We start from the raw sequence: 21370 nt of genomic DNA, 5'->3' as shown, positions 1-21370 counted from the left end.
GAGGGGCTTTGGGTATGAGCTGCTGGAGGGGATGCTGGGCTGGAGGCGGATTAGCAATTCTGAGCACTGGCTGCATAATTAAAAAATCATTACGGCAGGCGGGCGGGCAGAGCGGAGTGTGAGCTCGCGCTCAGAGCGGGTGGGGACACTGCCATGGCGCTCCCCCTCCCACCGCTTCCCCGAGGAAAAATCCCACCTGCTAATATAATTATGGAAAAACACAAGCACAGAAATTCGGTTTCAGCAAACGACGTGCGCTGAGTGCCCAGGGCCTGCCTGGCCCTCAGCACAGTGAGCAGGCTGGTCACCAGTGCCCAAGGCTCCTGGCAGTGAGGCAGGCCCTGCTGGGTCCATGCTCCAGACCCCTACCTCCACCCCGTCAGCAGTCCCCAAGAGGGCGGGCGGGGGACATGTAAAGCCCAGCTCCTCAAATTACAAATCCAAGAGAAAACTGGCCTGTCCTGATAGTGGACAGATGGGGAAACTGAGGCTAAGGAATCTGTATAAGCTTATTGTGTTTGTGGCAACGCTGAGAAGAAGAGTCGGGTCCTGCTTCACCAATGCAACAGCTCAGGAACTCAACCCCATCCCCATCCCCATCCCCATCCCTTCCCCTGTATCCCTCCAGCTTCCCTATCTCATCAGTCATCCCCCAGCCCCTTCCACTCCCGCTGGGACGCACAGATCTCTCCCGGAGACTGAACGGAACTGTTCAAGCCAGGTGACCCAGCACCTCCCAGCGCCTATCCACGCCGGGACCCCAGGATGCGGGCGCGGGGAGCCCCAGCTTCCCAGTTCAGGGACACGGTGCCCTGGGCTCGTCTGGGTTAAGCTAGGCCAGCAGGGCTGGCTCCCGCCACGGGAAAGGCAGCCAGGTCTGGGGCACAGGCCCCAGGACGGCAGGAACAGCAGCCATAACCTCCGGCCTGGAGCGGGCGGCGGGCGGCGCGGGGAGGGGAGCCGGCCCTAATTAGTCGGCCAGGGACCTGGGCGGGCGCCGGGGCGGCAGACGCAGAAGCAGAAGCCGGAGACGCGCAGGCACGTCCGCGGCCGGGAGGCGGCGGGGAGCCGGGAGGCCGCGGCGCCCTGGGACGCGGTGGGACAGGCGGCCTGGGAAGGCCCGGGCGGAGGAGATTCCGCACCGAACAGGCCTGGCTTCCCTCATTCCTCGGTGCCACCAGGCGCAGCAATTAGAGGCTTTCAAAGTTTGCTCTTAATTGGTTTCATTTTTGCCTCATAAATGATTCATGGCCCTGGAGGTCTGGGAGGCAGAGAAAGTGGCAGGGGAAATTTGGGGAGGCTTTTGCTGGGAGCCAGGCCCCCTACCTGAGGCTGGAGAGGGGGCTGCAGCCTTAGCCCAGTTGATGATAGGGCCTGGGGAAGCCTTGGGCAGGTGGGATCCTCCAACAACAAAAAAAACCCAGGCCCTCTCCTTGGGGCACTGACTAATTAGGAACTGCAACTTCTCTGTAGACCAGAGCTCTGCATCCAGGCCCAGAGCCACCGCAGCTGCTGGGGCCCTGGGAGGGTGAATAATAATGTAATGATAACAAAATAACAGTGTCAATAGTAATAATAAAGATGGTGAACACTTAAGAAGGAGTTCTCACAAAGTTTTGGACATGAAGCTAAGAACGTCTCTTTTAACCACCCATCCTACGCCCCCCAAGCACGACCAGGAAGAGGTACCAGGATCCCCATTTTACAGATAAAGAAACTGAGGCTTGGAGAGATTAAGGTCTCTTCTCTGACCCTCTGATGCCAGAACTCCTCACTCCCCAAGGTCTCAGGAGCCTGGGGCTCAAGGCTGGTCACTGGGAACACTGCCTGCCAGGTGAGTTAGGAGCTGCAGGTCCCAAGGAAGCCTGCAGAAGACCCCACACCCATCTGGGCCAGGTTAGCTCTGCCCCTCACAAGGCTGAGCAATGTCCTCACAGGGCGTCAATTGGCCCAGCTGTCAAATAGGAAAGCAGGAGCCCTATGACCCCCACCCAGTGCTAACTCTGTGCTGGGTATGGGATCAGAGAGATGTCATGGACCCCACCCTCAGGAAGCTCCCAGTCTAGGGGCACATGGATGGACACACACAGAGAAGGGTTTAATAAGAGTCTGTGCAGAGAACTCCGAACGCTTAGCCAGTCGCCTGCTGGGAGCTTCTTGGAGGTAAGGTGGGCAGAGGAAGTTTCTCCCCTTTAAGCCCATACCCAGCCCACACAGGATGCTCAGGGAATGGGTGTGGTACATTTAAACCCTAGGCTAGAGGTCAGACCTTGAAGAAACCCAGAACTACAGACTACATCAGAGGGCTATGGGATGCAAAAATGCCCAGCTCAGCCTGCCCACGACAGTCACTTTTATTCTGAACAACTATGAGAGGTGAGGCCTACACAATTAACTGCAGGGCCCACTTGGTCCCTGGGGACATCCTGGAGGTAAGGAAATGCACTGAACAAATGCAAGAGTAGATGCTGTATGGACTCCCCCTAGAGGCCCCAGGGCTCTGGGCCGATAGCTGTTGGCTCTTGGGTGCTTCACAAATATCACCTCTTCCTGTGTCCTCCAGCTCCAGTCCCAACCACGTGCACCAGATTCCCCTCCAAAATCTTGGCCTTCTCAGGCTCTGGCACCTGCACAGTTCCATTGGCTCCCTGCTCTCCCACCCATCCGGCCTCACCAGGTAGTGAAACAGTCTGGTGCCAAAGTCAGATGCTTCAAGTGGTTATACCTCCCTGTGCCTCACCACAGCCCTCTGCGTGGCATATATGATCACACCTGTTTCCCAGATGAAGAAAATGAGGCTCTGAGCAGCTAAGGCACTTACTCAAGGCCACACAGCTTAGGGGAACCCAGACCCAAACCTCTTGAAAGCCCATGTGCCTCACCTTGCCGGCCTCCTACAGGTCATATCCCTGACCTGTCCCAGGCCTGGCTACCTCTTGCCCCAGCCCCAGCCTATCCTCAGTCTAGACAAAGACTGTAACAGAGTCCACACTCGTCCAGACACTAGAACCTGGTCAGGTTGTTGTGGTCCGGGCCCTGCAGTAGGGTTCCCTACATAACCCAGGGAACCCCAGGGTATGGGACCTTCTGCCTCAGCCCAGCTGGGTCATCCTGAGGATTGGGTGGGGTGGTGGCAGAAGTCCCCATATGCACATACAGGGTACCACAAATGTCTGAGGAAGGGGAAGGAGGCGGCACAATGATGCCAAGGAGGAAGGGGTTGGCCATGTTCTCTGGCCCTCTCTTTGGGGTACAGTCAACTTTAAGGCTCCTATCACACACACTTGGGAGGGGGCTGCCTGTGGAAGTGTTCATCCCTTGGGAAGAAGCCTAACTTTTATACACCCACTACATCCTGCTGGAGAATATGGCTGAATGCCTTGTCACACCCTCTGAGCCTCAGTTGCTTCATCTGTACAATGGGCCCAATAATGTCCCTTGAGCTCTATGGAAAATACTTTGGGAATAGGTTTAGAGGTTTTCCTTGAGAAAAGGGATTCAGAAGAACTGGACAGAACACTCAGTAGTCTATGTTGGCTAGGGGCACTTGAGACACTCTGGTCAGTGTATAGTAGAAGCTTGACAATGGCCTGGTGAACACACAAGTAGCTGAGTTCAGAGTCCAGAGTTCAGCTTAGCAGGTCCAGGTGACACACCCTTCCCAGGTGTCCCCTCTGGGCCAGGACACTGGTCTGCCCAGCCAGGTCACCGGGGTCTCCCTCCCCAGCCTGCCCAGGAAGCTGCACGTCCCAGGCGGGTCAGCACTGACGTCAGTAGGACCAGCTGGGCGTGGAGCCTGTCACCTCTGGAACCACCAATTAATTAACTTTTTCAAATTAATTTCCCAAGCAAAATTCCATAATTACATCTGTCTCCATCAGCCTGAGCTGGGCAGGCAAGAAGACCCCGCAATGAGATGGAACATGACCATACTAGGGGGTGACCATACTAGCCCCAGGAAGAGGTCAGAGAGGCACTGGGGGTTGGGTTTCATCCTGGCAGGGTGATTGTCTGGCCTCCTTATGGATGCTGAATGAGAGGGGAGGAGGCCGAGAAGCCAGAGCCCCCCAGCCAGGAGGTGGAGGGCTCAGGGACACCCATGCCTGCCCAGCCCATCCTGCTGCCCCCACCCCCCACCCTGTGCCCCCAAACCACAGTGGGTCTTGGCAGGGCCCAGTAGCAGCACTGGCACTGCAAGGCTGAGGAGGCCGCGACTGCGGCGTTCTAATTTCCCAAAGGGGTTGAGATTAATTAGCTCACACACAGGCGCAGAGAGGAGAGGAGAGTGGGAGCAGGGGCGGGTAGCGTCAGGCGAGGAGCTGGCTGGCGCTCCCCTCACCCGCCCGACAGGCAGTCAGGTGGCCTTGACAGCCTGGGTGCTCTGAAGGTCAGTGGCCAAGCCGGCTGAGCCAGCAGACTGGCACTGTCTCCTTCCCAGAAGCCCTGAGACCAAGACGGGGGGTGGGGGGGGGGGGCGCGGTGGTGGTGCAGCAACCAAGAGGACAGCTGGTGGGTGTGGTAGGTCACCATGGATCGAGTCTGTGCCAGGTGCTCTGTCCACACCATCTTGTTTTATTCTCCCAGCAGCCAAAAGAGGTAGGCACCATGGCCTTCCCATTTCACAGATGAGAACACTGAGGCTCAGCGCTGAGTTAAAGTAAACTCACCCAAGTTGTTGATGGTGAGACTAAAATCCAAGTTGGCCCATCTCTAGAGCCCACCTTGCTCCCCCTGGATCCCATGCTGACATGAGGTCTGCAGGAGCCCTGAGCCTAGGGGACCTGGTGACCAGTTGCGGTTGCAGGGCCTGTGAGTGCGTCTGTCTGACTGTGACTTACCTCCACCTCAGAGAATGTGCAGGGCAGACTCTCAGTCATTTTACAGATGCAGAAACTGAGACCAGAAAGGGGAAGTAACTTGCCAAACAGCGCAGGGCCCCAAACCCAGACTTTCTGCCCCTCGTCTAAGGCCAGCACCAACTTCCAGCAATATAAACCCGACTCAGTGACCTTTAGTGAGCCCTGACCCAGGGCCACGCTGTGCCTGGTGCTCTCTTTAGCTAACCAGCACACTGATTGGGGCAGTGGGGGGTGTCACTGTGGCCCCTGTGTACAGAAGAGGAAGATAGCTCCAGCTCAAGGGCACTTTCTTAACTACTCCCTGCAGGGCTCCCCAGAGAGAGGAAAAGAGTCCCCAGGAAGGTGGGGGGTGGGGATGGGAGAGGTGTGTGACGCTGACCAGGCCCCTACGCAGCTCTCACAAGACTAACAACTGACCTTCCCAGAACTTGTCTGCAAGGAGATCCCTGCAACCCTAAGGAGCATCAATCTGCTCCCTGGGGCATGCCCTGACTCCTACCCCACTCCCACTGAATCATGTCTGCAGAAGACAAGGGCGACAGGGCTCACCCTCCCCAGGCTTAAGGGGTCAGCAGTCCCAAGGTTCTTTTTTTTTTTTTTTTTTTTTTTTTTTGCGGTACGTGGGCCTCTCACTGTTGTGGCCTCTCCCGTTGCGGAGCACAGGCTCTGGACGTGCAGGCTCAGCAGCCATGGCTCACGGGCCCAGCTGCTCTGTGGCATGTGGGATCTTCCCGGACCGGGGCACGAACCCCCGTCCCCTGCATAGGCAGGCGGACTCTCAACCACTGCCCCACCAGGGAAGCCCAGTCCCAAGGTTCTTGGGTCCAAGATAACAGAGGGGAAGGGGATGGCCCAACTAGGAACACGACTCATCATGTGGATTATGGGAGATGGGCAGGAGTCCCCCAGAGGCACAGGTTCAGGCCATGAAAGGGTCCAAGTGGGGCTTGGGGTCAGGGTTCCTCTCCCACTCTGCAGTCTCCAGCTAGGTGACCTCAGACAAGTGGCTTGATCTTGCTGAGCCCATTCCCTGATCTGTGAAATGCCCACCATGACAGCCCCACCCCCACCAGGGTCCTAGAGAGGATATATATGAGGTTCTCAGTGTGGGGCCAGCATGCACAGGCGCTCAATAAGTGAGAGCTGTGTTGTTATTTTTACTGTCATCATGAGCCAACACGAGAATGAGTGTCAAGGACAGCTCAAGCCAGGAGTGCTGGGGAATCCAGGTTGCAGTCCCAGTTCTGCCACCGTTTGCCTTTGAGTCTGAGCCAATCCCTCATGCCTCAGTTTCCCCAGCCTGAAACAGAACATTCCCTGCCCTGTCCTCTTACCTGCAGGAACACGGGGGGAGGTGAGCACACGGTAGGGGTCTGAAGGCTACAAAGAGGGCAGCACTCAGCTGTCCTTTGCTGGCCACAGGAATAACCCACCTCTACTTCCTGCCAACCTTTCCTCCTACCTCCCTGGCCCCCCAGCCCTGCCTGCTCTATGTCAGCACTTCTTCAAACTCCCACAGTCCCAATAGCCCTTCCACGGGTGTATACTAAGCCCCTCACCACCCTGCAAAGGCCACATTTGCCACCTGGAAGTCCCCACTTGAGTCTAACTTGTGGCCTTGCTACCTGTTGGGGGTTAGGGGATAGAAAAAGTCTTGGAACCATGGTTGGCTCTCTGTTTCCACCCATACTGTGAAGCCCCCAGGAATGTCCACCCAAGGACCCCAGGTTCCTCTGCCCCAGGTCCAATCTATTCCCAACCCTCCCCCTCTCTGTGGCCCCAAGCCCAGCCTCTCCACTCCCACACCCCAGCATTGTCATCTAAGAACAGTCCTAGAAAAGGGTAAATCCAAGACATTCTAATCAAGGAGTCCTTGTCGTGGGGTACTACACCCAGAAAAATGCCAGCTTTGGTGGAGCAGACAGGTGGAGGGGAGGGCTGGACTCACCTGGAGATCCAACTGTTACGTGGTGAGAACCACAGCCCACCACCTACTTCAGCTCTTGCAGTTTTAAGACACAGAGATAAGGGTCATACCCATTTTATAGGTGGCAAAAGTGAGGTCAGAGAGGTTGGCGCACTGGGCCATGATTTACACAGCAGGCAGTAATCAAGCTCCAAGTAACCAAGCCAGGTGTGGAGCCCAGGCCTGTCCAACTCAAGTCAATGGCTCAGGAGACATTGTCCTCCTGACTGGCCACTGCTGTTTGTTTTCTTCAGGGTGCCTAGGCCCCTCTCTTCTCCCCAGTCACTGTCCAGGCCTTTATGGGGGAGACCTATGTGGCCAGGAGATGGGAGCCAACATGGGCCCGAGTTCACCTGCCCCTTGACCTCTGCTAGGCTGTCTCAATCCTGTGGGCCCAGAATGATCTGCAGTCTGAGTGTTAGGTGACTGTGTCCAAAGCCCTCAATGACCATGAAGCCACCCCCATCAGACTCAATTCTCTCATCTGAAAAATGATATACTTTTCAGTGTATGAAAAATGGGTGTGCCCCCAGTTCTGCTCACTCCAGGGAAGGCAGGCACCAGCCCCAACAGGCAGCAGAAACATGGAGGCTCCCTGAGGACATCCCTCTATGCAGCAGCCCAGCCCTTCCTTGTACTCAGGCCAGCTCTGTATCCATTTTGCAGGCCAGGGACTAAGAACCAGGGGCTAACTCCAAATTCTAAGTCTCAGGGTGCTGGCTGCAGGGCAGGAGGGGATGACGAGGGGCTTGGGAACCAAGAGGACAGAGGAAAGTGGGTGCCAGGGTGAGCAGGCAGTGTGAGCTGACAGACTCCTGAGGCGCAGCCCCTAGATCAAGGGAGGCTCGTTCCTCCCCAGTCTCTGGCACCCCCAATCTCCCAAGGACCCAGCTCCCTGAGTGGGGGGAGCAGCTGGCCACTTGGCGCTCCCAGGAAAATCGATTCTCCACGGCTTTCCTTCTCCAGCCTTTCCTCTTCCTAGCTCCTCTGCATCCCTCCCCCATCGACCCCCAACCGGCTCTGCCTGGACCAAAGATCCTCATACTGGAGGGCAAGTGGGCTTAACACTTCCACGCCTGAGACTTGGGCCTCCTCCCCCAGAGAGCCAGGCTGAGGGGTGGGAAAACGCCTCCCTTCCCGTGCCCACCTTGTAGAATTCAGCTGACTCTACATGGCCGAGGGCTGGGCCTCTTTTGTGTGAGCCTATACGGGGCCTTTGAGTGAATGGAGGCTCAACCACGCTGAGAGCGCGCGTGTGCGTGCCAGGCTTGGTGCGGTCAGCGCCCCTGGCCCAACTCTCCGCACCATCTGGGTGAACTGTGGCCGGAGGACGATGGCCTGAGGCCGTGACAGGATGGAGCAGACATACAACTGCCTTATTGGAGCCGTGTCCCAGGGGCCCAGCACGCCCACGTGTGACTCTGTTTACCCATTCGCCTCTGCGTGTGCCAGTGTGCGTGTGCGCCAGAGGCTGGGGCCGTGAGTGTGACAGAGAGCGTGCTTCTGGAGTGTGCACTGTGAATGTGACTGGGCCGTGCCCGTGGGGGTCAGCCGTGTGTGCTGGGTTGTGTGGAACGACGTGTGCTGAGTGACCGTCTGTCCCTAGCGTGCGCCCCCGGGGGTGCCGGGTGACTCACGTCTCCTGAGCTCAGCCTGCCGCCAGCCCGCCTAGCTCACCCTGCTCTGCTGGGCTCATGGCCGCCAGCGCAAGGGAAGGGGCGGGGAAGCTCGGGCAGACGCGGCAGGGAGGCCAGCTTGATAAATAACCTGCTGCTTCCCCAGGCCTCTGAGAAGGGGAGGCTGCATCATGGGGAGAAGGGGAGAAGTGGGGGGAGGCAGCCCTGGCCCCCACAGCCCAGGCTACGGCTCCGGTTCCTGTTTCATCGAAACCTGAGCTGGGAAAAGCCTATCGGGTCATCTTGCTGTCCTGCCGGCCGCCAGGCCCAGGCAAGCTGCCCCTCAGGGGACAAGCCCGCAGCCTGGCCGCCCAGCCGGTGGGTGGGTGGGTGGGGGGAGGATATTTCTGTCCAGACTAAATGCAGCTCTAGGCCTCTGTCTGCCCCCCCACCAACAGCTGCTCCCAGGGGCCCCCTGGCTCTGCAGGACTGACTAAATATAGACCCCACCCTAGCAACCCCCAATGTTCACCTCTTCCCATTGACCCCACCCTCATGAGGGTAGGGAGAAAGCCGGGGAGCCCCCTGTGTGACCCTGGGCCAGTGTATGCCCCTCTCTGGGCTCTCAGCTAGGAAACATCAAGTATTACTCAGCTCTAGGCCCCTGACCTGCCTAACAGGAACTATCGGAGAGAAGACAAAGGTGACTAAATTGAGGTCTTTGTCCAGGGAGGTAGGGGCTGAGGTCTCCTCCTTCAAAATGACTCCAGCCTGCTTCAGCAAAAGAATGCCTGGGGGAGCCCTCCCCAGCACCCAAGTACCTTTAGGCTTATAAACAGGGCCCCCTTCACCCTACCTATTCCTTCCCCAGGCTGGGCAATACCAGGCTCCTCCGACCTGCCTCAGCCGGACCCTGGCCAGGAAACAAGTCGTGCCAGGCTTGGGGTGGGGGGAGACGCAGGAGCATGACAGCTGCTGTTTCCTGCAGGCCACAGTTGGGCACAACCCGGATTCCTGCCTGGCTCCACACTCCACCAGACAGCCTCTCCCAGGCTCCGGCCCTCAACAGGGCACCCCTTCCCCAGTGTCAGCACCATCATCAGCCGCGGTCCCGGTCCCACTCCTCCCACTCTACTGATACAGGCAGGAAGAAGGTGCCGGATGCACCTTCTGGCCTGGGCTGGGGAGAACGGTGGTCTCTGCAGGGTTCAACAGCCGGGGGAAGCAGCCCCAGCTTCCCTCCTCCTGCCTGCCTGCCCACCCGGCTGCTTCCCCCAGCCCCACACGCACCAAATTCCCCACATGCCTGTCTGTCTCTGACAGCTCGCGCAAATACTTGGCTGCGCGGGCACCCGCTGTTCTGAGCCCGCTGCGCCTCCTCCCCTGCCTTCCCCCGGGGGCTCTGCAGACGCAGCCAGGGATGGGAGGGGGGCCAGAGCCAAGAAGCTTGGTGGGCAGTAGGGGGAGTGAAGGCAGGAGGAACCAGTCTCAATTCCGAAGCACCAGCCCCGGCCCCCAGGCCTGGGGGAACTGAGGGACTCGGGAGGCCACCATGAGCCAGCCCTGGCTGGGCGGCAGCTGCTGACGCCCCCGCTGCCCCCCGGAACCTCCCAGGAGGACCTTCCGGAGGCCTCCCACTCGCCTCAGCCGATGAAACAGCATCTGCCGCTCCTGCGGTGGCAGCTCAGGACAGGGCGGAGGGCACCGTGAGGCCCCTGGGGAAGGCTTTGAAATCTGGACTATGGCCCGGCCCCTCCTGGCAGCCCGGCCCGCCACCACAGGCCCAGCCCCAGAACGTGGGGGGCTGTGTTCCAGCACTCCTGCAGTGTGAGGGGCACACCTGCCCAGCTGCCAGGCCTGGGACGTCTCCATCCGACTGGCTGGGGGCCTTGTTTGCCCCAACTATCCTCCTTCCTGCTTGCCTTGCCTCCCTCCCAGGGGACCAGTGGAGGAAACACTTCCTGAGAACAGCTGGGATTTTCCGCTGGACATTGCGCCTCGCTGGCCAGCCCCTTATCTCCCCCCACCGGCACCACCCTCATTCCTTCTCCCAGAGTCACCCCTTTAGCCAAATCATACTCCCACCCCGCAACCAAGGACACCCCTCCTCTCCCCACTACTTGCCTCAGCATCCCCAGTACCCAGCACATATCCAGGCACAGAGCAGACCATGAATGAATGACACGGTCCATTTTTCAGATGGGTCTACCGAGGCCAGGAGAGAGCCCAGTGAGCTAGGTCTCCCATCCAGGGTTCTTCCTGAAGGAGACTCTGTCTGTAGGGCCCTTCTCTATCATTTCCCACCCGCCACACTTTCTGCCCCAGGAACCCATTCAGCCTCCCAGGCTACTGGAGGCATTAGGGCGACTCCAAGCACAACTTCTCAGTGCTCTGGGTCCGAACGCCCAGCTGGCTATTCAGTACTACTCGCCCAACTCTCCCACAGCGTAAGGGTGGTCTTAAAAAGAATCCCAACTGTATTGTCCTTGTGACGCTAGACTGTGGGGTAAAGCCCCCTCTCCCCATTGCACAGATGGGGCTGCTGAGGCCCCCAGGGGAGGGGGGAGCCGCAGGCGGCCGTGAATCAGAGGGGGAGCTGGGAAGCCGCCCGGCCCTGCCGGCTGTCGCTGGAAGCAACAGCCTGCATTTCCTCCTCACACTGGTGCCTCGGGGAAGCGTGGGCAGCGGGCGGGCAGGCACTGCCGTGAGGACCCCTCCTGCGCCTGCAGGCCAGCCGCATCCCCTTGCTGCCTGACTGGGCCCACACAGCCCACTCCCTGCGCCGGCTTCATCTACAAAGAGGGGTAGACCAGAGGCAGAACTGGGTTTCTGTCTAAGGTATGTACTCATGTCACCTGAGGGCACCACAGGGAAGCCCCTCCCCTCAGATCCTCAATTTTCCTAGCATCGAACAAGATTGAAACATGACCATTCACGCATCCTTCCAGCAGTAAAGCCCATGGCTCTGTGATTCTAGAATCCCAACATGACAAGAATCCTGACAAGAATCCCTCAGCTCCAAGCATTCTATGATTCTAGACTCCTGTGACTTAAAATTCTAGGCCACCAAGAATGGATGCTGCCTGGAAGAAAGGGGGCCAAGCCCACTCCTACCTGCTGCTATGCGCCCAGCTAACCAATTTCCTATCTAGCTTTGGGGGAGGCGGGTCAGGCAGGAGAGGGGCTGGGCTCTTCCATCAGGGTCAACAGGAACTGGACGTGAGGCTGTGGGGCGGGCATGGGGGTTATAAGCCTGGGGATACAAGCTGGTCTAGTCCTGGAGGACAGGCCACCACCTCGTGGCACACACAGCCACTGACGCTGCAGCTGTCAGGAAGTCCAGCCCTCGCCAGAGCAAAAGTGGGTGGGTAGGGGTTTGTGAGCCTGCACCCTCACCCTGCAGCTCAGAGGGAGGACGGGCGTCAGGTCAGGGCTGGTCTCCCTGCTTCTCAGGTTCCAAGCCAAGCTCCACGCTTCATCTTCCTGTCTTCACCACCCACTGCTTCCTCCTTCCCACCACAGTCCCCTCTCACCTCTCAGCCTCCCAGGCCAGCCGGCAGCCAGCCAGGGCAAGGTTCCCAAGCCCATTTGATAGATGGAATAACTGAGGTCCAGGGAGAAGACATGACCTGCCCCAAGGGCTCAGCCTCAGCAGCCTACTGGTCTCTGGCTGCATCTCTCAGCCCTGCCCCTCAAGCTCACTTTCCAGAATCCTCTACAGGGCCAGTGGGTCTCCACAGACCGTTCTAATCACCAGCATAAGCACATCCCCCATTCTGGTGTCCCTTGAGAACACTCAATTCCACAGCCAATCACCTGGTCATTCATTAATTCATTCCTTCATTCACCCAACTAGCCAATCAGCCCATCTTCCCACCAGATGCCAGGCCCCTTGCCAGGAGTCTGGGGGCCTCAAGAAGGAAAGAGAGCACGGCCTGTATTCAGTAGGCATTTACGGAGTGCCTGCTGTGTGCCAGGCAGTGTGGACCACCACATAGAGACCAACCCTGGCTGTCCTCTTGGTGTTTATAGCCAGTCAAGGGCTCAGCCAGGACTCAATCCCACTCGTCAGTGGCAAGTCACAAACTCTCCAGCCTCAGTTTCCTCATTTGTATATGGGAATGCTAACAGCACCCAAATCACTGGCCTACTGTGAGGATTAAAGGAAATGAAGACTAGAAAGCTGTTCACACAGTGCCTGCCCACAGGAAGGGCTTAGGATGGGTTAGCCATTGTCATCACTATTGTTACGACCTATTATGATCATTATAGTAATAATTGGGGGACAGCAGTTGATTAGAGCAGCAGCTAAAGCTCTTCAAACACTTAGCTGGTGCCAGGCACTGGGGGTACAGGAAGGAATCACTGCCACATCCCATTGCAAGGCTGGCAAGGAGCGGGCTCAGTAAATCCCATAAGCATCTGATGAATGAGGGACTCAATGACAAGAGGCATGGCCCTGCCTCCAAGAAGGTACACTCCATCATGTGTTCATGTGTGCTGCACATGTATGTGGCAAGAACTTAGTTACGCATATGAATGCGTCTACGTGGGAAACCTGGGAGGTCCAGCAGGTTACGTGGGAAGTGGGGTAGCAGTGAACAGAACGCAGCTGCTGACGCCGGCTCAGGCCCCCCACCCTACCCTACCCAGCCCCTGCCAGTGATCATAGCAGAGCCGAGGGGATCATGGCAAAAGCAAGGACCAGGCCAGGTAGGGAGAGGCCTGGACAGATGCTTTGCATAGTTCTGACCACCAGATTACAGGCCTAGGCTAGGCCCCTAGGTGGAGGTGTGGAGGCTGCCAGGTGCTGTCCCACACGAATCAGGCCCCAGCGCCCGCACTTCATGCCTGTCCTGGCACAGCACATGAGGGTTCCTGCTGGCAGACGGGGCAAGTCCGAGGAGGTCAAGGGAGGTCATGGGGAAGAAAGGGAACAGTGGGCCCAAGGGCCATGTGGGGTCTGCCGGACGGGGGTGGGGTGGGTACAGGGCTCCCCCGGGGCCACCGGGCAGGCCTGGCTCTGCCCTGCTGGGGCCAGCAGCTGGAGGGAAGTAAATATAGCGCGGGGCGTCCCGGCCACATTCCTGGGAGGCCAGTACGGCCCGCCTGCCCGCTGCTCTAGGCAGAGCGCAGCAGCCAGGGCCCAGAACTGCCACTGCCCTCTTCCCAAACAAACAGAAAAATAAATAAAACCAGCTCTCATGGCCAGCACAGCTGGGGGGAGGGGGCAGGAAGGGGTGGACCCAGGAGAGGGGGCAGACAGGCGCACCAGTTGCTGCGGTTTCTGTTCTGCTGGGAAGGAGGAGGCCAACAAAAGAGGAAAATGGAGGGAAAGGGCAGGGAGATAGTCAGAGACGGAGAGGAGGGGAGAGTGCGCAGGAGAGATGGAGGGTGTGACAGGCAGAGGTGCCAGGGAGGCAGGTCAGGAGGGACAGGGATGATGTCAGGGCTGGTTGGGGGAAGGCAGAGGCAGCCTTGGGGTCAGTAATTCAGCAATTCAGCGACACGGATGCCCCCGGGTGGGGGGCAGCAGGCAGACAAAGGGGGCCTGTGCACTGGGGCAGGGGGCTGGCTCCAAAGGCCATGAAATATTAAAGACCCTAGGCCAATGAGTGACAGAGGTCATAGAAATAAGGACACTAGCCAGGGAGATACAGGGACCCTGAAGCAGACCCCCTCCCAAATCCGTGTCTGTCGCCCTCCATCACCTCCTGAGCAGAGCCAGTCTCCTCCAGCTCTCCTCCTGCTGTGGCTGCTTTCTGTCTTTCCATCCAGACGGAGGACAGGCTGAGGGTGGGAGGGGCCGTAGGGATTAGTGATGGCAGGGGACCTTTGCGGTTCCCTCTTCCCTCTGGCTGATCTGCGTGCAGCCGGCCTTCCAGAGCTGCCAGCCACCCTAGTAAGAGGGCCAGGAGGCCTGTCAGCACAGCCGCTGCCACAGGCGCCTCCTGGGGAAGAAGGGGGTAGACATCCAGCTTCCCCTTTACAGAAAAAAAATCAGCCAAGCCACCACTTTCCGCAGAGACAAGCGGGAGGGAAGGCCATGCCTCACAGCTCAGCTGAGCCAGCGAGTAAACGGGCAAGCAAGCCAGCAGGTCATCCCCTAGCCCTCTACCCACCCAGGTCCCATTATCAGCCTCATGACCTTGGCCAGTCCCCTTGTCCCTGAGCCTGTGTGTGTCTTCACCAGCCCCACCCCACCCAGGCTTGGTGTGAGGAAAGAAATAAGAGGACAAGTAATACTTTGAAAACCTGCAGGGGCAGCTGGGGCCAAGCAACTGCATGCAGATAATCCTGTGAGGTCAGACCCATTATCGGTCCCATTTTACAGATGGGGAAGAGAAATCCAGAGAGGCAAAGTGATGTACCCAAGGTCATACACCTGATAATTAGCAGAATGGAGACAGAAATGCTAACCATGAGCCACGTGTTCTTTTTTCCTTTTCACTGGGGGATATGAAGTCCTCATCACCATAAAAGCCAACTTTTATTGAATGCTGACTGTGGGTTAGCCACTGGTGCTGGGCACTGCACAGCCATCCCTGTGTTAATCTGAAAATAGCCTTGTGAGGCAGGCACTCTTATTGTCCCATTTCAGGGATAAGGAAACTGAGGATCATAGAAGGAACACATATGGACCAAAGGTCATATATCCAGCTAGGCAGTGACATGGCCAGGATTTGGAGCCAGGTCTGACGCCTGAGCCAGTGGTCAAATACACTTGCCCAGGCAAGGTCAAGGCAGGGGGTTAGGAGGACCCAGTAGAGGGGAGCTCAATGATCCTATTGGTGCCTGGAACAGCCAACAGGAAAAGGTCAAAATCAAGGTCACAACTGCTATGCCAGGGATTGTCAGCTACTGCTCTGGGAACAGGAGATGGGCAGAGCCTGTGGGGACCCAGAGTGAGGGCACTGCTTAGGGGCCTGGCCAGAGTGATCTGCCTGGTCTACCCAGAGCTCATGTACCAGATTACACAAGCCCCTTCCCCCCAGCATGGGGATACTGAGGCTGGTCCAAAAAGCCCTGTCATGTTGGCCCCCAGGGCTGCAACCAGCACCCCAGGGCCAGTGTGCCAGGAACTAATCACCCCCACCTCCTGAGCCCTCAATGCTGGCAGAAGAGGGGGCAAGATCCCCTCCCTCCCTCCCAGGCCCTGTGAGCCCAGAGGGAGGCCAGCATCAGAGGCAGGAAATGAAGAAGAATTTGCGATCTAATTGAGCTGGCGGGGGATTAGGCGGCAGAATGCAATTACAGGGGCTGGAGCAGGGCCAGGGGCACTGACACCCCGAGATGTGGCCTGGCCCAGGTGACTGGGCCTAGCCAGTCTCTGGCCAGAGACACCCTATGGGGGGGGGGTGGGCAGGGAGGGGGAGACAGGTGGGCAAAGATTGGGGCCGACCACTCCTCAGCACACACAGGACTACAGGGTTCCAGCTCCATGAAACACCCAGAAACAAGAAGTTTTCCTGAGAATTCTCCCCCAGGGAACAGTCCTGTGGACTCTCCCATGGGGAGCAGGAAGATACGAACACACGCTCTCACAGGCTCCACTCATGCATGTACACACATGTGTTCATGCTCCCAGGAAAGCCCTGCAAATCCATGTTCACTTGCAGGGGGACAGACTCCCAACCTGCAGACACACAGCAATGGCCCTTTGCTGCCAATGGCTCCACCAAAGGGGGGAAAAACACAAAACAAAACAGAAAAATAAACCCATGACCTTAAAATCCTTTTACTCCCATAATCACAGGCTGCCATCGCCGTGGATACGTGCTGTCACCCCGGCCCCAGCCTGTCTCCCTCCATGGCTTCCAAAACTCCCAGCAGGCAGGCAGATGGGGAGGCTGCCCAGTTACTGCCAGGGAGGGCAGGGGAGGGGAAAGACTGGGTGGGAGAGGTTCAACATTACACACACTCACACACTCAGGGCCTCAATCAGGGAGGGAGAGACTCAGAAAGAGAAAGGAACATAGACACCAGCCACCAAAGACAGACATAGACCATTGTCAGCACAGCTCAGATATGCCACTCCCAGAGTCACACACACTTTCTCAATTCAGATACACCACTCAGAGAGCGAGACACTCTGATATTTACAAGCATATATAAAACACACAGATATACACAAATCATGAACACACCCTCTCCAAAATTCTAAGCACACAGAACTCAGAATATACACATTCCTAGATTTACAGGGACAAATCCAACTTTCAGATATAGGCTCTCAGGTTCACAAACACACAGGTATATGCGATGCATACACACACACAACTCCTAGATCCACAGACACATGTCCTCATTCACAAATATACACATATTCAGACTCCTACACCCCAAGATAGACAGACACACATTCAACACACAGAGTCACAGATAAACACGTTTTGAGTCATTAGCACACACACCACCCAGATTCCCACATCTCATACCAACAGACTAGACCCATACAGCCTCATCCAGCAGCTGACACTGCCTTTGACTTTAGGGGGCAGGTGGAATGGTTGGAGATTCCTGGGTCTTTGAGGGGGTAGTCCTTTCTTAATGCCCGCAGCCTGGGAGGTGGGCTCAGAGTTGGGGGGAATAAAGGGGGAAGTAAGAGAAAGCAAAAAAAACTTGAGTGGGATATTCTTGTTGGGCAGTAGCGCGTGAGTAACTGGGGAGGCTTTTTGTGGTCTGGTGAGTTCCAGCTATGAGCGAGAGTTTAACTATTAATACACTTAATCAAGGGCACTTCACACACACGCACACCCATACAACCACACACACAGGCTAGGATGGGACCAGGTGGTGGGGGGTAAGAGAGGTAGAGCCCCAGGAAAAAAATGGGAAAGCCCCATTCAGGGCCCCAGGGGGTAGGGAAAGAGGGTGGAGTTTCTACCCTGGGCCTGCCTCCAGAGCAGGGGCAGTCAGTGATTCATTTCTGCACTCCCAGAAGGGTGGGGCTTGACACATAGTAGGTGCTCAATAAATACACACTGGACCAATGAATGAATAAGTAAATTATATATAAAGAGTGGGCAATAATAATAACAACAGTAATAATAATTGAGCCCCACCCCATCCTTGGTCAGTTAAGGTATGCTTCAGGACACCGTGCTTGGGGAGCTAGTTCTAACTTCATGGTCACCCCACCAGAGGCTCTAAGAAAGTGTAGGCCTGGGTCTGGCTCATCAGTATCCCACCATTCCTCCACCCTATCCTGCACCCTGGAAAGTCAGCTGACCTCAGCTCAGCCTACACCCCTCCCTCCCAGAGAGAACCCCATCTCCATTCCACTCTCCCATGAATAACTAGATGAGGTCCTAAAGAAGGTGGGGTATTTAATTCCCAGAGACTTGATCCTTTATCCAGATGCAACCCTGCCCCCCACACTCCCATAAGCCTCAGCTTCACATCTGCCAAATGGGTAGAAGGTAGGCAAGAAGCTGGAAAGAGGCAGCAAGAGTTGGGGGCCACAGTAGGAACCCATAGAACACAGGTTTGAGCTGGCCTGGGCCCTGGATGCAGAATCCTCCCCTCCCCTTCCCCTCCCCCACCCAGCCCAGCCCTGCCGGGTGGACATTCCAGGCCTCACGTGATAAAGACGAGGCCGCTGGCCCACGGGTAAGTCAACAGGCTCTGTCGGGGGAGAGATAGGAGGCCCTGGCCAGGGTCACCTGCTGAGCCGGGAAAACAGCCGGGCCCAAATACACACATAAATAAGGCGCCAACGGACAGCCAGTCAGCCAAGGGTCTGTCTTCTGCAGAGGAACCTCTGCCCCCACCTTGGAAAGGGAGGTAGCATGGGAGAGGGAGGTGCAAGGCTAGCTCTTGCTTCCCTGGGAGAGCCCCAGGTCCTGCCAGGATTGGAGGTGGGCATGTGGGAGCGGTGAGCTTCTACCGAGACCCCCAGGGCTGACTGAAAACTCAGAGGCCAACCTCCCTCAGCTGTTCCCACCCCTTCCCAGGGCAAAAATCACCCCCTCTCCCTCCTCCCCAAGGAGAGAGGACAATTTCCGTTCTGGGAAGGGGGTGACAGCTGCAGAGCGGGCCACTACCCGCTCCCCCCCGCAAGCTCTTGCTTGAGTCTCATCCAGAGAAACTGCTAAATCAACACTACGCAGTAGTAGGTAGCGCTGGCCTCAGTCTCCCCGCATCGCTCTCAAAAAGGGGTTTGGGAGGAGGCTTCGGGTTCCTGGGTTTCCTAAGACGGTTGGCACCTAGGGTACGAGGGTCCTTCGGGAGGGGGATCAGGGCAAGCTTAGGCCAGCACGCCCCCTAAAAACATCTAATTTAAATGCTCTCAATGCTCTCAGTTACATGGACAGCCATCCCCCGGCCCCCCCGCCTCCCGCCCCCGCGGGCCGGGGCAGCTGAGGTGGCGCCGGGCGTTCAAATAGCGCTCCAAACAAGTCCGCAGCGACCGCGCACGCAGCCCCCGCCAGGCGGCCCCAGCGGAAAACTTGAAAGGGACTCTGTTTGCCGGCCGCCCTGGGGCGGCTCCGGCGGGGGCGAGGGCCGAACCAACGTACACGCCCCCTCCTCAGCGCTTCCTGCGCAAACGCGGAGAGGCGGGGGGGCCGGGCCCACCACAAAACCTAGGACTCCGAACAGCGCCCGCGGCGCAGGCTAAGGCGGAGGTCAAGAGGCTGGCTCGCCAGAACCCCCCTTTCAGCCCCTTCTATCCGAAGACGCGACTCTCAGACCACCCAGGGTCCAGGGGGCAAAGCAGGGCGCGGCTGCCAACCCTTCAGACCCCCGTCGCAGGAGACAAGGGGAGGGAGCAAGTCTTCCCGGATGAGTGCCTACAGAACCCCCCAAATCTGCAAGGTTCCTCCTCGCAGCCCGTGGCACCAGCCCAACTCCGCGCACCCCTTCCGATTCCTGAAGGGGGGGGTGGGAGACCAAAAAGCGATCTTGCTCCCTCATTGGGTGCTTCAGCTCTTCTGACAGGTCCCGGAGGCGGCCCCCCATTTAAAAACTGGGGTCACTCACTTTCTGTTGATCCTACAAATAAACAAAGCCAGGCGCACCCCGCGCTCCCCGCCAGAAAGCAGCCCATTACGGGCGAGGACAACTTCCCCCAGCAAGAAAATTAACACATTCTTCTCGCGGCGGTTCGGCCCCTCGCTCTGGGGAAGAAGAGAGGAGGGGGCTCGGGGCCAAACTTCACGGGTAAATTTGGGGCCAGAGCAGCGAAGCAGGCGCCTGGGACACCCGCCTCCCACAGCTCCGCAGCTAGAGGAACACCCCCATTCTCCCTCCCTGGCTTTGCATGCTGCTTGGCCACGCGGGGCTCAGGAGACAGCCTGAAAGACTCCCTAAGGCTAGGGAGGAAGGGAGAAAGAGGCCGCGGAGAGGAGTGGTGGTCGGGGGTGATACTTTGACGGAAAAAAAAAAAAAAAAAGGTCAAACTTGGTCAGCCCGCCAGGCACCCCGCGGGCAGCGGGGGCGAGGAGCCGCAGGGGAAATGTAGAAGTGGCCACCGCCCCCTCCAAGTGGAGGGGGAGACTCAGCCACGCGTCGTCCTGGGCGTTAGAGCAGTAATGCCCCCAAAACACAGGGCTGCGAATGGGGTCTGTTGGGGGGAGTGCGCGCCGGAGATCTCCAATCAGCCACCCCCGCAGGCGGAGCGCCCGCCCAACACCGAGAGGTGAGGACACGGGCTCCCGCCGCCCCTGTGCCCTCAAGCGCGAGTACTTGGGGAGGGGACCGTACCCCTCAGGGAGAGCCCCGACCCCAATCCATGGCGCCCAAGCCGCCGTCCCCGACCCTAAAACCCCTCTTTTTGTCTGAACTCAGTGATCTGCGACCGAGCTGACTGCGGCTTGGGGAGGCTTGAGTATAGAAGAGGCCATCGAGCGACCACCGGAGCTAAGGCTCCCAGCCTCCGGGGCTCCGAGGCTCAGACTACGGGCGCCCCCCGCCACACCCAAACACGGACCCCTCTTTTCCCGTCCCTGGCTCTCCGCACCTGAACTTCGGGGGAGCCCGCGCCGCCAAACTTTCCGCAGACTTGCAGCGAACTCCGGCCCCGGCCGCGCACCGGGCCCCGGGGGAGGAGAGGGAGGTAGGCGGGGAAGGGGAGGGGGCCGGCCTCCGGGGGGGGTCGGGGGAGGGCCGTGGCCCGACACCTACCGGCTCTCAGAGTCGTCCAAGCCGCCACTGCCGCCGCCGCCGCGAGGCCGAGGGGGAGGGGAGGGGCGGGGAGCTGCGCTCCGCTCTGGGCACCGCCGCCGCGGTGCGCTCCGCTCCAGCCGCGCCGCCCGCCGTGCCCGGGTCCGGAGCCGGAGTCACGCCGCCGCGGCTGGTCGGAGGCGGGGAGGGGGGGGAGCCTGCAGCACCTGCCCCTCCTCCCCCTCCCCGCGGCCCAAATTAAAAAACAACAAAAAGCAACTAATCACCCCCAAGCGTAGCGCTGAGCGGCTGGCGGAGGGCGCAGCGTGAGGCGCCCGGACTCAGCAGGCAGCGCGCATGGCTGGGCGCTGGGCTGGGCAGGGCAGGGACGCGGGGCCCGGCTTCGGGGAACAAGGTTCGGCCGCTCTTCTCTCTCGGCTCGGGCGCCTGCTCTCGCCGCCGCCACCGCCTCTGCTGCCGCCTCTACATCCCCGCTCAGGCTCCGCCGCCTCTGCCGCCGCCGCCGCCGCGCGCCCGCCCGGGCAGGAGCTCCGAACGCTGCCCGGGGGCTGCCGGCAAAACCCGGACCGGACTCAACGCTCCCTCCTCCTTCCTCCCCCCCCCCACCTCGGCTCCCCTCCCTCCTCCCTCCGCCTCCCTCCCGACGCAGCTCTGGCCACTTGGACGCCGCAGGCTCTGAGGCCGGAGCCGCAGCCACTGCGCCTCAAGCTCCCCGCGCTCTGACGAGGTCGGCCCAGGCTGAGCTCCCCAGCGCGCCCCGTCTTCACCTCTTTTTCTGCAACTTTACAAAAAATAAGAGGACC

The 21370-nt window shown here is 58.7% G+C and overlaps 1 protein-coding gene across 2 annotated transcripts in view; it reads right to left on the bottom strand.

Annotated features, from left to right (window-relative positions):
* The window catches only part of CXXC5 (CXXC finger protein 5), a 34545-nt gene extending 13435 nt beyond the window's left edge, over positions 1-21110 (bottom strand). The window contains exon 1 of one of the 2 annotated variants that reach the window (XM_060093435.1): positions 20568-21110. The gene's annotated coding sequence lies outside the window, so the exon portion shown is untranslated. Of the gene's footprint in view, positions 1-20403; positions 20493-20567 lie in introns of those variants that run through there. The other variant, XM_060093437.1, reaches the window with a different exon arrangement.
* Between the last annotated feature and the right edge of the window lie 260 nt (positions 21111-21370).

This window comes from Mesoplodon densirostris, chromosome 3 (assembly GCF_025265405.1).
Source record: "Mesoplodon densirostris isolate mMesDen1 chromosome 3, mMesDen1 primary haplotype, whole genome shotgun sequence".
Taxonomy (NCBI): domain Eukaryota; kingdom Metazoa; phylum Chordata; class Mammalia; order Artiodactyla; family Ziphiidae; genus Mesoplodon; species Mesoplodon densirostris.
Note: the sequence above shows the minus strand (reverse complement) of the source record. Positions and strands in the feature narration are given on the sequence as shown.